This window comes from Artibeus jamaicensis, unplaced genomic scaffold, assembly GCF_021234435.1.
Source record: "Artibeus jamaicensis isolate MK-2021 breed Jamaican fruit bat unplaced genomic scaffold, CSHL_Jam_final contig_515, whole genome shotgun sequence".
Classification (NCBI taxonomy): domain Eukaryota; kingdom Metazoa; phylum Chordata; class Mammalia; order Chiroptera; family Phyllostomidae; genus Artibeus; species Artibeus jamaicensis.
The window spans coordinates 2640623-2653625 of record NW_026521869.1 but is presented as its reverse complement, the minus strand read 5'-3'; positions in this window follow the sequence as shown (position 1 = coordinate 2653625).

Sequence of the window (13003 nt, the reverse complement as noted above, 5' to 3'; positions counted from 1 at the left end):
GAGATCACATGGAGGGTTAACTACAGGGGAGTGGAAGGGGGAGAGAAGGGGAAAAGGTACAGAGAATAAGTAGCATAGATGGTAGGTAGAAAATAGACAGGGGGCAGGGCAAGAATAGTATGGGAAATTTGGAATTTAAAGAACTTGTGACACGTGAATGTAAACTAAAGGTGGGGGGAATGCTGTGGGAGGGGTTGTGCAGGGTGGAGGGGAATGGGGGGGGAATAGGACAACTGTAATGGCATAATCAATAAAATATATTAAAAAACCAAAAAAACTTAAGAAACAGAATCCAGCAATGTATATCAATAAAAAGGATTATATACACTCTGACTTAACTGGAATTTATCCCAGGAATGTGAGGTTAATTTTAATATCTAAGAATCAATCCCAATGTAACATACCACATTAATATACTGAGGAACAAAAACCACATAACCTTAACAGATGCAGAAAAAACACTTCACAGCCCTCTGGTGTGGCTCGGTCAGGTGGCCATTGTCCCACAAAGTAAAAGGTTCAATTCCTGATCAGGGCACATGCCAACGTGGCAGGTTGGGTCCCTGGACAGGCTGCAAAAGAGAGGAAACCAACTGATGTTTCTCAGTCACATCAATGTTTCTCTCCCTCTTTTTCTCCTTCCCTTTCCCTCTTTCTAAAAAACAAGACACTATTTTGTTTTTTACTTGACAAAATCCAACACCATTTCATGATTTAAAAGAAATAAAACAGCCCTGGCTGGTGTAGCTCAGCGGACTGAGTGTGGGCCTACAAACCAAAGGGTTGCTGGTTGGATTGCCAGTCAGGGCACATGCCTGGGTTGCAGGCCAGGTACCCAGTAGGGGGTACATGAGAGGCAACCACACACTGAGTTTGTCTCCCTCTCTTTCTCCTTTTCTTCCCCTCTCTCTAAAAATAAATAAATAAAATCTTTAAAAAAAGAAATAAAACATTCAACAAACTAGGAACAGAAAATATTATGGACTAAACCGTGCCCTCCCCTATTCATATCTTAAAGCCCTAACCCCAAATGTGACTTATTTGGAACTAGGGCTTTTAAAGAGGAAATTAAGGTTAATTTAAGTCATAGGGTAGGGCCTTAATCTGATAGGACTGATGTCCTTATACAAAAAGGAAGAGATATCAGAGATAGTTCTCTACTTACACAGATACAAAGTAAAAGTCATGTCAGGACACAGCAAGAAAGAGCCATCAAAGAGCCAAAAAGAGACCTCATCAGAATCCAACCCTGGTGGCAGGCACCTTGATCTTAGCCTTCTAGCTTCCAGAACTGTGAAAAAATAAATTTTTCACATTTATTGTGGTCTGTTGCTTAAACCACTCAGTCTATAGTATTTGGTTACGGCAGCCTGAACAGACTAACACAAAAGGGAAATTCCTTAACCTGATAAAAACTGTTGTAAAAACCCAACAAGGAACATCATACTTAATTGTAAAAGATTGCTTTGCCCCTTAGATGAGGAACTAGAGAACGATGTCAACTCTTGTTACTTCTGTTCAACATGGTACTACCGAAAGTTCTGGCCAGGCCAGTTAGGCAAGAAAGAGAAATGAAAGGTATCCAGATTGAAAAGGAAGAAGTAAAACTATCACTATTTGCAGATGATATCTTGTATATGGAAAATAGTAAAGAATTCACAAATACATTAGAAGTAATAATTGAGTTAAGCAGGGTTGCAGTATATAAGATCAAGCTACAAAATCAATTTTATTTCTATAGACTAGCAATAAACAATCCAAAAATGAAATTAAGATAATTCTTTTTACAATAGCTTGAAAAATAAAATGCTTAGCACTAAATTTAACAAAATAAATGAAAGACTTTAAAATATTTTAGTACATAATATTGTTCAAAGAAATAAAGAATACCTAAATAAGTAGAAATATAGGTCATTCATGTTCATGGGTTGGGCCTAATTTGTTAAAATAGCAATACTCCTTAACTTGATCTACAGATTCAGTGCAATCACCATCACACCCTCAGCTGGACACTTTGCTGAAACTCACAAGCTGACTTTAAAATTCATATGGAAATATGTAAATAACAGCACAGGCAATATAATCAGTAATGTGGTAATAACTATGTATGGAGCCAGGTCATTACTTGAAACATCCAGGGGACAACTCCGTAAAGTACATAATTTTCTTTTTAGAAAAAAAGAATTAATTTTACTGGAGATTTTACATATATACTTATTTAAACTCTAAATAGTTGTTACTTAAGTATTATTAAGGTCCACAGCTAATGAGTCTTGGAGCAGATATTTCACTACAGGTTTCTCAGATATTCTCTCATTAGACTATAACTATAAACATATTTTTGTTAGACCATAACTGTTAAGTTGTTAAAAGAGATTCTATAACAATGTGAATCCATAATCAATAACAAATATATGAAGGTAGGCTTTAACTGCATTGAGTTTTATATTCTTATACTTATTTTTGCAAATGTAATCACAAACATGCAGAAATTCTAAGAACTGACTCACTGAAAACAGAAAAAGTAATTTGACAAAAGAAAATATCTTGGTCCTATTTACTTATTTAGATTACTCTTTTTTTTATTTTTTTTATTTTTTAAAAATTTTATTTAGTTATTTTTCAAGTACACTTTTTTGTCTATTTTTCCCATCCCAGCCTCCCCCGCCCCTTGCTCCCCACCTCCCTCCCTTTTCCACCCCCCTTAGTTCTCGTCCCTGTGTCCTTCCTATTTGTTCCTCCAAATCCCTCCCCCTTTTTCCCCTTAACTTCCCTTCCTTCTCCCCTCTGGTCACTATCCCCTTGTTCTCTATTTCAGTGTCTTTTTTTTTTTTTCTGCTTGCTTGTTTGTTTTGTTGTTTAGCTTCCTGTTAAAGGTGAGATCATATGGTATTTGTCTTTCAGCACCTGGCCTATTTCACTCAGCATAATGCTTTCCAGTTCCATCCATGTTGTTGCAAAAGGTAGTAGCTCCTTCTTTCTCTCTGCAGCATAGAATTCCATTGTGTATATGTACCACAGTTTTTGGATCCATTCATTTACTGATGGGCACCTAGGTTGCTTCCAACTCTTGGCTATTGTCAATTGTGCTGCTATGAACATTGTAGTGCATAGGTTCTTTGATATTGATGTTTTAGGATTCTTAGGATATAATCCCAGCAGTGGAATTGCTGGGTCAAAAGGCAGGTCGATTTTTATTTTTCTGAGAAAATTCCATACTGTTTTCCATAATGGTTGTACCAGTCTGCAATCCCACCAACAGTGAACTAAGGACCCCTTTTCCCCACAACCTCTCCAACATTTGTTGTTGGTTGCTTTGTTTATGACAGCCATCCTGACTGGTGTAAAGTGGTATCTCATTGTGGTTTTCATTTGCATCTCTCTGATAGCTAACGATATTGAGCATCTCTTCATGTGTCTCTGGATCTTCTGTATGTCCTCCTTGGAGAAGTGTCTGTTCAAGTCCTTTTCCCATTTTTTAATTGGGTTGGGTGTCTTCTTAGAGTGGAGTCGTGTAAGTTCTTTGTATATTTTGGAGATTAAACCTTTGTCTGAGGTATCATTGGAAAATATGTTTTCCCATACAGTTGGTTGTCTTGCTAATTTAATACTGTTTTCTTTAGCCACGCAGAAGCTTTTTATTTTGATGAGATCCCATTTGTTTATTCTTTCCTTTACATTCCTTACTCTAGGGGATATATCAGTAAAGAAGTTGCTGCGTGAAATATCTGACATTTTCTTGCAAATGTTCTCCTCTAGGACTTTAATGGTGTCACGGCTTACATTTAAGTCTTTTATCCACCTTGAATTTATTTTGGTGTATGGTGTAAGTTGGTGCTCAAGTTTCATTTTTTTTGCATGTAGCTGTCCAGTTCTCCCAACACCATTTGTTGAAGAGGCTATCTTTACTCCATTTTATGTTACTGCCCCCTTTGTCGAATATTAATTGACTGTAGAGAGTTGGGTTGATTTCTGGGCTCTCTGTTCTGTTCCATTGGTCTATGTGCCTGTTTTTATGCCAGTACCAGGCTGTTTTGATTACAGTGACCTTGTAATACAGTTTGATATCAGGTATTGTGATCCCCCCTACTTTGTTTTTCTTTCTCAAAAGAGCAGCTGCTATTCGGGCTCGTTTATGGTTCCATATAAATTTTTGAAGCGTTTGTTCTATGTCTGTGAAATATGCCATTGGTACTTTAATAGGTATTGCATTGAATCTGTATATTGCTTTGGGTAGTATGGACATTTTGATGATGTTAATTCTTCCAATCCATGAACAAGGTATATGTTTCCATTTGTTTGTGTCTTCCTTGATTTCTCTCTTCAGTGCTGTGTAGTTTTCTGCATACAGGTTTTTTACCTCCTTAGTTAGGTTTATTCCCAGATATTTTATTTTTCTTTTTGCTATATCAAATGGGATTTTTTTCTTTATTTCTGCTTCTGCTGATTCACTGTTGGTATACAAAAATGCCTTTGATTTCTGGATATTGACTTTGTAACTAGCTGTTTTGCCAAACTCATTAACTAGTTTGAGCAGTTTTTGGGTAGAGTCTATAGGATTTTCCATGTACACTATCATGTCATCTGCAAACAGTGACAGTTTCGCTTCCTCCTTTCCTATTTGGATGCCTTTTATTTCCTTTTCTTGCCTGATCGCTGTGGCTAAAACTTCCAATACTATATTGAATAGAAGTGGTGAAAGTGGACAACCTTGTCTTGTTCCTGATCTTAGTGGAAAAGCTTTTAGTTTTTTCCCATTGAGTATGATATTGGCCGTAGGTCTCTCATATATGGCCTTTATTATTTTGAGAAATGCTCCCTGTATTCCCACTTTACTGAGTGTTTTTATCATAAATGGGTGTTGTACCTTATCAAAAGCTTTTTCCGCATCTATTGATATGATCATGTGATTTTTGTCTTTGCTTTTGTTTATGTGATGTATTACATTTACTGATTTGCGAATATTGAACCATCCTTGCATCCCTGGGATGAATCCCACTTGATCATGGTGTATGATCTTTTTGATATATTGTTGGATGCGATTTGCCAATATTTTGTTGAGGATTTTAGCATCTATGTTCATCAGCGATATTGGCCTAAAGTTTTCTTTCTTTGTTGTGTCTCTATCTGGTTTTGGAATTAAGATGATGCTGGCTTCATAAAAAGAATTTGGGAGTTTTCCATCCTTCTGGATTTTTTGAAATAGTCTGTGGAGGGAGAATAGGGGTTAGCTCTTCCTTAAATGCTTTGTAGAATTCTCCTGTGAAACCATCTGGTCCGGGGCTTTTGTGTGATGGAAGTTTTTTGATTACTGCTTCAATTTCTTTTGCTGTTATTGGTGTATTTAGATTTTCTGCTTCTTTTTCACTGAGTTTTGGAAGATTGTATTTTTCTGGAAATGTGTCCATTTCCCCTAGGTTTTCAAATTTCTTGGCATACAGTTCTTCATAGTAATTCCTTACAATCCCTTCTATTTCTGTGGTATCAGTTGTAATCTCTCCTTTTTCATTTCTGATTGTGTTTATTTGTGTCCTCTCTCTTCTTTTTTTGATGAGCCTACTTAAAGGCTTGTCTATTTTGTTTATCTTCTCAAAGAACCAACTCCTGGATTCATTGATCCTTAAAATTGTGCTTTTAGTTTCTATGTCATTTAATTCTGCTCTAATCTTGGTTATTTCCTTCCTTCTGCTTGCTCTGGGCTGTCTTTGTTGTTGTTCCTCGAGTTCTTGCAGGCAGTAGGGTTAGGTTGTTTGTTTGAAATGTTTCTATTTTCTTTAGGTAGGCCTGTATTGCTATAAACTTCCCTCTCAGGACTGCCTTTGCTGTGTCCCATAAGTTTTGGGTTGTTGTGAGATCATTTTCATTTGTTTCCAGAAATGTTTTGATTTCTTCCCTAATTTCATTCTTGACCCATTCGTCGTTTAATAGCATACCATTCAGTCTCCATGTTTTTGGGTGCTTTGGGTTTTTTTCTTTGGGGTCGGTTTCTAATTTAAGTCCCTTGTGGTCAGAGAAGATGCTTGGTATGATTTCAATTTTGTTGAATTTTTTGAGGCTCGTTTTGTGTCCTATCATGTGGTCTATCTTTGAAAATGTTCCATGTGCATTTGAAAAGAATGTGTATTTAGCTTCTTTGGGATGAAGGACTCTATATATATCAGTTAAGTCCATTTTATCTAGGGTGTTGTTTAATGCCACAATATCTTTGTTGATATTTTGTTTGGAAGATCTGTCCATTTTTGATAGTGGGGTGTTAAAATCCCCTACTATAATTGTGTTGCTGTCTATATCTTTCTTGAAGTCCTCTAAGATTTTCTTGATATATTTGGGTGCCCCTATGTTTGGTGCATATATGTTTACAATGTTAATGTCTTCTTGGTGGATTCTTCCCTTGAGTATAATGAAGTGACCTTCTGGGTCTCTCTTTATAGCCTTTTTTTTTTGAAGTCTATTTTGTCTGATATGAGAATTGCTACCCCAGCTTTTTTTTCTTGTCCGTTTGCTTGGAAAACTTGTTTCCAGCCTTTCACTTTTAGTCTGTGATGGTCTTTTGTCCTGAGGTGGGTCTTTTGTAGGCAGCATATGTGTGGGTCATGCTTTCTTATCCATTGAGCTACTCTGTGTCTTTTGATTGGAGAATTTAATCCATTTACGTTTAAGGTTATTATTGATAGATACTTATTCATTGCCATTTTTGTACCTGTGTTCCTCTCTGTCTCCCTCTTATCCTTCCTTCCCTTAAAGCAGTCCTTTTAGTATTTCTTGTAGAGCTGGTTTGGTGGAGGCATATTCTTTTAGACTTCTTTTGTCTTGGAAGCTCTTTATTTGGCCATCTATCTTGATTGAGAGCCTTGCTGGGTAAAGTAGCCTTGGTTGTAGGCCTCTGGTTCTCATTACTTGAAATATTTCTTGCCATTCTCTTCTTGCTTGAAGTGTTTCCATTGAGAAGTCAGTAGCTAACCTTATTGGAGCTCCCTTGTATGTTATTTCTTTTTTCTCCCTTGCTGCCTTTAAGATTCTCTCTTTGTCTTGGAATTTTGTCATTTTGATGATGATGTGTCTTGAAGTGGGCCTCCTTGGGTTCCTCTTGGTTGGGACTCTCTGTGATTCCTGGATTTGTGAGACTTTTTCTCTTATCAAATTAGGGAAATTTTCTCTCATTACTCGTTCAAATACGTTTTCTATCCCTTGTTCTTCTTCTTCTCCTTCTGGTATTCCTATTATTCGGATATTATTACGTTTCATATTGTCTTGCATTTTTCTTAATCCCTCTTCATTCTTTCTGAGCCTCTTTTCATTTTCTTGCTCTTTCTGTGAGATGCTTTCTACCTTGTCCTCCAACTCATTAATCCTATCCTCCGCTTCATCTATCCTACTTTGGAAACTTTCTACTGTGTACTTCAATTCGGAAATTATATTCTTCATTTCCTCTTGTCTCTTGCTGATAGTTTCCATTTCCTTTTTGATGTTGCTGTAGTTTGTAGAGAGATCATTATAGTTCCCCTGTAGTTTCTGGTAGTTCACTGTGAGCTCTTTGAACTTCGTAATAACCAGTGCTTTGAATTCACTGTCTGATAGTTGATCAGCGTCTATTTCATCTAACATTCTTTCTGAAGTTTCTGCTTTTTCTTTCATTTGGGGATTGTTTCTTTGTCTTCCCATTGTTTGAGACCCTTCTTGTTAGTCTCTGCTTCTAAAATTGATCTGTTCTGAAACCCTGGTTTTATGGTGTAAACTTCTGTGGTATGATCCTTGTGCAGACTCCTTGAAGTTTCTTGATGTTCTTTCTCTCCACCTACACTCACGCTGGTCCTCGCGCTGGTCCCTGCGTTGGTCGCCTACCACTGCTGAATGTCCCAGCTCTAGTAGCCGCCTCCTCAAGCACCCGGACCCGTTACTACGGTAGCGGTACAGAGGCTGGGAATGTCCCGGCTCCCGTATCTGGCTCTCTCTGCCGCCCAGGGCCGTCACAGGGGTTTGGAGTGTCCCGGTTTCCGTACCTGACTCCCCGGCGTCTAGTCCTGTCTCTATGGCAGTGGCACAGAGGCTTAGAATGTCCCAACTCCCGTACCTGATTCCCCAGTGTCCAGTCCCGTCACTATGGCAGCAGCACAGGGGCTGAGAGCGTCCCAGTTCCCGTAGAGGGCTCCTCTGCCACCCAGGGCTGTCTCAGGGGTTTGGAGAGTCCCGGCTTCTGTACTTGACTCCCCGGCTTCCAGTCCCATCGCTATGGCAGAGGCACAGGATCTGAGAACTTCCCGGCTCCCGTAGCTGGCTCCTCTGCTGTGTCACAGGGGTTTGGAGAGTCCCGGCTTCTGTACCTGTCTTCCCTGCGTCCAGTCCCGTCGCTATGGCAGCGGCACAGGATCTGAGAACTTCCCGGCTCCCGTAGGTGGCTCCTCTGCTGTGTCACAGGGGTTTGGAGAGTCCCGGCTTCCGTACCTGACTCCCTGGCGTCCAGTCCTGTTGCTATGGCAGTGGCACAGGATCTGTGAACGTCCCAGCTCCCATAGCTGGCTCCTCAGGGCCCAGGCCTGTCTCTATGGTGGCGTCACAGGGGCCTTTGGTGTCCCAGCTCCTGCAACTGACCCTTCCGTTGCCCAGGCCGGTAGCTATGGCATCAGCGCAAGGGCCGAGAATGTCCCCGCTCTGGTTCCTGAGTCCTCTGTCTCCCAGGACCGTCACAGGGGCTTGGAGTGTTCCGCTTCTGTACCTGACTCCCCGGCTCCCAGGCCTGTTGCTCTGGCCACAGCACAGGGACCGCGTGAGACCCAGCTCCAGTAGCTGACTCTGCCGCTGTCCGGTGTTTCAGCGTCGGTCACAATCTCTGGTCTTTTAATGTCATAAATGCTGGGTAACCGATGGTTTATTGTGCTGTTTCTCTATAGATCTGCCAGGATTTTCACCCATGAGTACAGGAGCTAGTATCAGCTCCATCTTACTCCGTCACCATCTTCCCAGCATCCCCGTAAAGTACATAATTTTCTAACCACTATGCTGTATATCTGATAATACAGAATATTGAATATAAATTGTAATTGAAATATACACATTAAAAAAACTCTTATGGGAATATAAGGGACCCAGAATAGCCATCCTTGGGGGGGAAAGAACAAAGTTAGAGGACTAATGCTTTCTAATTTTAAAATTTCCTACAAAGCTACAGTAACCAAGACAGCGTTGTACTGGTGTAAAGACAGGCATATAGGTCACTATAATAGAATTGAAGGTCCATAAACAAATCATTACAACTATAATCAATTGAGTTTGACAAGGTTGCCAACACAATTCAATGGAAGAACAGTATTTCCAACAAACAGTATTGGGACAATTAGATATCCACATGCAAAAAAACAAAGTTGGATGGACACCTACCTTATAACATATACAAAAAATTATCTATAAATGAATGAAATAAATGTAATAGCTCAAGCTATCATATCCTTAGAAGAAAACATAAAAGCATAGTAGTAAATATTTGTGACCTTGGATTAAGCAACCCTTCCCAAAAGCACAACTGCAAAACTAAAAAAGATAAATTGGATTTCATCAAAATTAAAGACTATTATGCTTCAAAAGGACCCCATCACCCCTAGCCAGGTAGCTCAGTTTTTTAGAGCATCATCCCAATACTCCAAGGTTACAGGTTTGATCCCCGGTCAAGGGCATACACAAGAAGCAACTAATGAATGCATAAATAAGTGGAACAACAAATCAGTGTCTCTCTCTCCTGTCCTCTGTCTCTCTAAAATTAATATAAAAAAAACCCTTAACCAGTATGGCTCAGTGGTTTGGGCATTATCTGGCAAAACGAAAGGTCACCCGTTCAATTCCCAAAAAGCACATGTCTGGGTTGCAAGCCAGGTCCTCAGCTGGGGGTGTGTGAGACGCAACCAATTAATGTTTCTCTTCACATCAGTGTTTCTCTCCCTCTCCTTCTTTCTCCTTTCCCCTCTCTCTAAAAATAAATAAATAAAATATTTTAAAAAATCTTTGGGCTTCCTAGAATGGCCATTAGGTAACACAAAGATTTTTCTCCTTCACCTTACAAAAAGAAAGGATAATTGAAAACGATTATTTATTTGTGCATTCTTCAAATTTTCCTTGTGCTACTGTAAGACATTTCTTCCTTTTTTAACCAAATGGCAAATACTAAAAATATAGAAAATAAGAAAAGAGAAAAATCTATACTTTATTAATTTTCTATAATGTGTGACCATTGTTTATATTTTAAAATAGTCATTACCTTTTCAATCAGAAAGTTAAAGGATGGACTTCTGCCAAGATGGAGGCATAGGTGGATATGCCATGCCTTCTCACACAACCAAGTTTAGAGACAACTAAATATTAGCAACAGAAAACACAGCCAGAACACAGAAAATTGAACTTTTCAGAAGTCTGTTAACATCAAATTCTTCAGCCTGACAGGTAAGGGGCGAAACCAGCAGCTGGTGAAGTGGGGTTGCACAGGAAAACTTGGTCAGACAGACTCAGGCGCGAGGAAATCATGCGCAGGGTTGGACCTAGTGAGCGACCCAGCGAGCGACCAAGCGAGCGACCTCGGGGAAACAGTGAGGGAGCAGGGCTGAGGGTTGACTGTGGTCAGGCATTTGTGCGCGGATAGACAAGCGAGGGAGTGGGCGATTGGACCAGAACCCAGTGGGTCCCCGCGTCAAGTGGCAGTGGAGGGCGCCTCCATTTCCCTGCTCTGACCCCGCCTCCACATACAGCATCATAACACAGCGACTCTGAGCGGCCCGGCCCAGGTGAACCACCTAAGGCGCTGCTTCTCACCCAGCTGTGAGAAACAGCAGAGGGTGCTGCCATTTCCTCGCTCTGACTACACCCCCACATACAGCGTCACAACCCAGCGACCTGGGAGTCCAAGGCTCCACTCCTCACACTTAAAGCGTGCGAACAGACCAAAAATGGCTCAAGAAGATCTCAAAGCCCCAGAGCCTATAGATCTAAGCAATGAAGAAATAGCAAAACTCTCAGATGCACAGTTTAAAACACTGGTGATCAGGATCCTCACAGAACTGGTTGATTATAGCCACAAATTAGACAAATATATGAAGGCGAAACTAATTGAAATGAATGGAATTGCACAGGAAACCAATAGCGATGAAAAGGAAACTGGGACTCAAATCAATGGCGTGGACCAGAAGAAAGCAAATAATGGCCAAACAGAAAAGAGTGAAGAAGCAAGAATTCAAAGAAATGAGGAGAGTCTTAGGAACCTGCAGGACATCTTTAAATGCTCCAACATCTGAATTGTAGGGGTGCCAGAGGAGAAGAGGAAGAACAACAAGTGGAAAACTTATTTGAACAAATAATAAAGGAGAGCTTCCCCAATCTGGCAAAGAAGATAGACTTCCAGGAAATCCAGGAAGCTCAGAGAGTTCCAAAGAAGTTGGACCCAAGGATGAACACACCAAGGCATATTATCATTACATTAGCCAATATTAAAATGAAGGAGAGAATCCTAGAAGCAGCAAGAGATAAGGGGACAGTCACCTACAAAGGAGTGCCCATCAGACTGTCAGCTGATTTCTCAAAAGAGACCTTATAGGCAAGAAGGGGCTGGAAAGAAGTATTCCAAGTCATGAAAACCAAAGACCTACATCCAAGATTGCTCTATCCAGCAAAACTTTCATTTAGAATGGAAGGACAGATAAAGTGCTTCTCAGATAAGATCAAATTCAAGGAGTTCATCATCACCGAGCCCTTATTATATGAAATGTTAAAGGGTCTTATCTAAGAAAAAGAAGTTAAAAAAACATGAACAGTGAAAGGACAGCAAACTCACAGTTATTAACAACCACACTCAAAACAAAAGCAAACTGAAAGGACAGCTAGATCAGGAGTGGAAACACAGAAATGAAGATCTCAAGGAGGGATAGCAACAGGGGAGTCGGAGGAGAGAAGGGGGGAGAAGTTACAGAAAATAAGTAGCATAGACAGTAGATAGAAAATAGATGGGGGGGGCAAGAATAGTATGGGAAATATAGAATTTAAAAAACTTGAGACACATGGTCATAAACTAAAGGGGGGGTAATGGAGACGGGGAGGTAGGGTGGAAGGGAATGAAGGAGTGAATAGAACAACTGTAATGGCATAATCAATAAAAAAATAAATTAAATTTTAAAAAGGTAAAAAAAAGAAAGTTAAAGGCTATCAAACACATTTCAGTTACTTTGTCTGAATTTATCTTGTTAAGCTGACAGTAGGGAGACATGCAGCAAGAAAATGAGTCAGCCGGTAGGGATGGTTTTGGGCTATGGAGAAATGACTGGAGCAAACAGGGGCTGTGGGAATCTGGAGTCACAAAGAGGATGTTGAGTGTGGAGAATGGGGGATGTTTGAAAAAAAATAAAAGTGAGAAATTTAATTTTCATAGGAAAATGAATCAGGAGAACTGATGTGGATGCAGCACAGGGCAAGCGAACAATATAGGACGTCTGGGATGAAACAGAAGAAAAGAAGACTGTCTGGAAGTCAGTGTGCAGGGTAACTTAACCAGCAGTTTTTCTGGGTGTTCTTACTAAGGATCACTAGGTCTTCATGAAGTGAGCAGCACTGAGAATTCTGGGCTGGAAATGTCAGAGATTGTTTTACATATTCAGAACTCAAATTTTCAATTTTATTTTAAGTTTAGAAGAGTGATGTGCTTAACATCACTGAAGTTCCCAGGGACTTAAATGTACAATGTTTTCTTCTAAAAGAGGCCCTTTGATCTCAGATACTAGTACACTACAGAGAAAAAGGGATGGAGGCAGGCATAAAAACCATTAGCACAGGACTTCTGGCAAATATGGAGGTGTAGGTAGACATACTATGCCTCCTTGCATAACCTAAATAAGGACAATTTAGAAACAAAAAAAACAACCAGTACCGACAGAAAATTGAACTGTATAGAAGTTCAACAACCAAGGAGTTAAAGTAGACATATTCATGCAGACTGGTAGGAGGGGCGGAGTCAGGCAGCTGGGACTAAGAGGAC